Raw genomic sequence first — 4,910 nt, 5'->3', positions numbered from 1 at the left:
ACAACATGGACAGGAAATGTTCAGTTTCTTGGTCCCTGGTTGGGCAGGGGCCGGACATCGTCTTCCAGTAGGACTCACATAGCTTGGACTGATGCAGGATGTGTTTTATGACGTTGCTCCCTAATAATCAACTCATCATGCTGTCCTGAAACAACAAGTGTGGGGACTACCATTTTACAGCCATACACTTCCATCTCCACATCAAAAGGACACTTTGGCTTACCCCGAAGTCCGCCACATCCAACAAGCACCATCGTCATCAGTTTGGGAGTTTGTGGTGCGACCTGTACTGCCTCCCTCCAAATACAGGTTGGCTAGTTTCCCTCAGACTGTGACTGGGAGGAGTTATTAGCAGGGCAGTTCAGTCTGGTGTGGCGAGGGGCGAGGCTGGCAAAACACAGTCTCTCAGACATGCAGTGTGAAATGGTGGTGTGGCTTGGGTCATCACAGACTTTTTTCCCTCCTCATCACAGAGGAGGGTAAGGGTAATGGATTTGGAGTGTGGCACTGCTCATATGCTGCTAAGCTAGATGATGGTGGGCCTGGCCGCTCAGAGGTGACCATGGTGACGTGGCTTTTCAGCTGTGTAGCACCACCTGTGTAGTCCTCAACGCTCTCTGGTAATCATCAAGCCTCAGTTGAACATCACGTGAAGTCCACTCATGCATGGGCTTACACTTTAAGGTGCAGACATGAGGGGGTTTCACTGAAATAGTGAAGAACATCATATGACTTCAGGTTTCTTTTTAACATCAAGTGTAGGATCACTACGCAAGGCAATCTTCACAACATCCCTGACCTTGCCCATTAAGTGGCTCATGATTTCTTCTGCTTGTTCACACACAGGAATCTCTTGTTTTCTGAGGTGGGTTTTATTCAAGTCAATCCAGTCCTGGACTGAGTATTTGTCAGTGCTGTAACCTCTGAATGTCTGGAGTACTTTATCAGGACTGTCACATGTGGGAGGTCATGTGGTGGAGGTAGTCTGGTGGTCACTATTCATGTTTACAACACCAGCTGACATTAGCTTAGCAACAATGGATTCACCGATTTGAGCACCTAACTGCCCTACCATGTCTGTGAGGTGGTGAATGGCATCAACATCACTGTGGGGTGTGGAAGTCAGGGGACCCTCCCTCATTAAGGGCTCTGACCTAAACCCTGTTTCTGCACAACCATCAGGTGTGAACTTTGAATGCCCCACAGCCCCACTGTCATCAGTATCACTGAACCAAGCACCCCTACCTTTAGGGAAAGTAGGACTAACCTATCCATTGTTATTTTAACAGCTGCTTTTAACCATTAATGTACTTGCTTTGTGTATTTATAGAAACAAAATGGAGTAGAAAAACAAATCAAATGGGAGCACAAGAATAATATATATAACAGTAAACAAAAGTCGTCAACTCACTGGGGGTTAAAAAAAACAAACAAACAAATTAGAGCACATTGCCCTAAACCACAATCTTTTGTTGAAGTTGTTAATATGATTAATATTAGATCTATTTTTTTATTTATCTGACTGATTTATATTTTTAAATGTTGATCAGGACAGCAGCACAGCATCCACAGCGATGATCCAAAGGGTCACAGCACGAGTGTGACGAGTGTGAGGATGGAGCATAAAGGAGGATGAATTAATGGACTGCTTGGGGCATTTATTTGCTCCTGCAGAAGACAATAAAACACATTAACTGCCTTCTGGTCTCTCCTTTCTGCACCTCTGCTCCCCTCAGTAATGCAAGACGGCACTGTGTTCTTATTCATTTTTTTCCTCAAAATACTACATGAATTATTTTAACATTACAATATGCATTCAACTCATTTTACACATTACTAAACAAGAGCTTTAAATTTTCACAGGAAAACATTTCACTCAGTCAAATTTACGAACAAATCTCCTCAAAACCATATGGTTTTGTATGGTTTTATATATAAAAAGAGGAAAACAATGCCACCTGGTGGCCAAAGGAACACAGAACGTGGGGTGGCGTGACTAAACAGACACAACAAAATGTATAACTTAACAAAGAAAAACACATACCTGCAGAAGACATTAAAACACACATTAACTGCCTCCTGGTCTCTCCTTTCTGCACCCTATACATGCAAAACAACAGTGTTTATACTAGGGAATGCGAGCTGCGCTGCGTAGGTTGCATGACACAAGGCGGACTGCCGCCGTACAATTCGCGCCAAAAAAAAGTGTAACTAAAAACGCCTGTAAGACTTACTTTACCGGTCAAAACAACACAATACCGCTTAGTAACATAATAATATGCAACTGAGAACAATATGCACCAAAGATTATAACATAAATAGCTCAATTTCTACAGAAAATAGCATAATATCACAGCAGTATTCTCTCGTACAACTTACCCTCAGTAATGCAAGATGGCACTGTGAGGGGTAGAAGGGAGGAGCTACGGAAGCCCAGGGGGTACGGAAAAGGCAGAGTGCAAGCAGGTAATTTCCACAGGAAGAGTAAATAAAAATAATTCTTTGAGATAAAATTCACAAATACTCAAAATAATCATTAAATGATAAATAAAATTCACAAACACAAATTGGAAATGATAATAAATAAAGTGCATTTTTATCTCTGTTACACCCACCCCCACTGAATTTTATCGAATATGAGCACCAACTACACAGTTTACACCACAGAAAACAGCACAAATTCACAAATTACCAGGGTTCATGAACAAGAACACCAACACCAAATGTATCCCATAAGGATAAAGTGGTATGAGAGCAGCGCTTATCCCTCAATCCAGCAACTGCTAACAGGGTGCCTCCTACACCCCACAAGACCCCAGCAAATAGTGTAGTGCAGGCCCATGACACAGTACAAAATTAAAACAGTTGAACATTATATCAATACAAAAACTTTCAGACCCAAAAGGGGCATAGGCTATCTGCTTAAGATTTAGCAAATAAATGAAGCTTTAACACTGAACTTGTCCCGAACAAAATCCTGCCTGAACATGGTTTGTATTAGTCTGTTCACAGGTTTAACTAAGCGACCAAATCTTGACCTGACATGTGTCTGTGCATTACAGGGCATGGTTGATGTCTGGTCAACAGTGTGCAGAATGTCTGAGGCATTGTCTGTCTATGTCATGGTACTGAGAGCAGGGTCTGACTGACTCACACTGGCTGGGATGTCCACAGCAGTCAAAGGGGTGGAGTCACCGATCTGTCGTGTGGCCTTCAGATGAGACTGGACAGTCCTGGGGGTCAGAAACATCATAGTATAGCATCATAGTATAGCAAGGTCATAGTATAGCAAGGCATAAAACATCATAAAAATATAGTAAGCAAGGCATAAAACATCATAGGATAATAAGGTATAAAAATTTCAAAAACGTCATAGTATAGCAAGGCATAAAACATCATAGTATAGCAAGGCATAAAATATCATAAAAAACATCATAGTATATTAAGACATAAAACATCATACAAACGTCACAGTATAGCAAGGCATAAAACATCATAGTATACTAAGACATAAAAATGTCAAAAAAAGGTCATAGTATAGTAAGGCATAAAATGCCATAGTATAACAAGGCATATAACTCATAGTATAATAAGGCATATAATGTCAAAGTATAGTATAATAGGTTTATACAAATGTCAACCACGACATGTAGCAAAGACTTTCTGTAGAAATGAAGTCAGTGTAGGATCTTTGTTGACAGGGTGGTGTCTGCACATTAAGTCTGAGTGTGGAACAGACTGTGTGGAACAAGTGCCGTCACAAGTCTAGCATCTGACTTCTCCTGTAAAAAGTTTCCCACCATTCCCAGGTGTCGACCAGTCGTCTGGTCCAGTCTTTAGTCACAAACGTCTCGGGCCTTCCTCAGCTTTGTAGTCTGCAATGGGAACCTCATTTTGTCTTTGTAGTCGTCAAGCAGAACCTTATTTTGGCAACCACAGTGTTAGAAGGGACAGGTGATTTATGACGCTCTGTTCTTTTCCAGTCTGAGACTTGTTCTGGATGTTGTTATGGTGTCCGCACACGGTTCTCAGTGTGTTAGTACTGGCAGAGCTGGACTGGGGGTCCAGGATTAGCGATCAAAAGACTGAGGGGGGGTTTTGGGGTAAGAGGTTAGAGGTAACATTAGCCCGGCATGCCCAGGTGGTGTGGTTGAAAAGAGACTCCCATCTGTGGTGTGGATGGGTCGAACATGGGCCGTATGTATGTGTGTTTGTGTGTGTGTGGCTTCCAACATGCTGTATATGTGTGTGCATGACTTTTATGGGGTGTACACTTCGTGGTGAACTCCGTCTAGTTGGATCTGAACCGTAACTGATTAGATTTCAGGGTTGAGGATGTGACCTCTGACCTTTTTACAACATCTGCACCCCTGAGTTTTCCTCAACCACATTTCAGCTTCACATTACTCTGTGCCATCAAGTCCATCTGCTTCGTTATGTAAATAAGACAAAAAAGAAAAAAAAAAACAATAAAACAGTTAAAACACAAGTGCACTGGTGTTTAGATTTCAGTTTTATTCACTTCAAATTAAATTTTATAGTAAATTATAATGCATTAAATTACAAAATACATTGTGGGAAGATAGCCTGTTTCCAGACCATAAATGAACCTTACTTTGGAACAACAGGTCCAAAAAGGGTCCAAAAAATAATAAAATTTGAATATCTACTATTCCAAGACCACAGAGAAACTCCCAATGTTGTTGGAAATGTGATATGATTGAAAGCTGGACCTATTATTGTAGTGTAATTTGATCTTAAACATTTAAATATTGATTAAAAAACAAAATTAATGAGAATTAATGTAGCTTTAAAAAAAAATGGTTAGATTTAAATGTCATCTGTGTTTACATGTTGTTCTACAGGAAATTTGAAAAGTTTTCAAAAGCGACAAATAAACAAAGACCATA

Source organism: Seriola lalandi, unplaced genomic scaffold (assembly GCF_002814215.2).
Source record: "Seriola lalandi dorsalis isolate HSWRI2012SDOR001 ecotype SW California unplaced genomic scaffold, Sedor1 jcf7180002054658, whole genome shotgun sequence".
Classification (NCBI taxonomy): Eukaryota; Metazoa; Chordata; class Actinopteri; order Carangiformes; family Carangidae; genus Seriola; species Seriola lalandi.
This window is presented reverse-complemented; position numbering follows the sequence as displayed.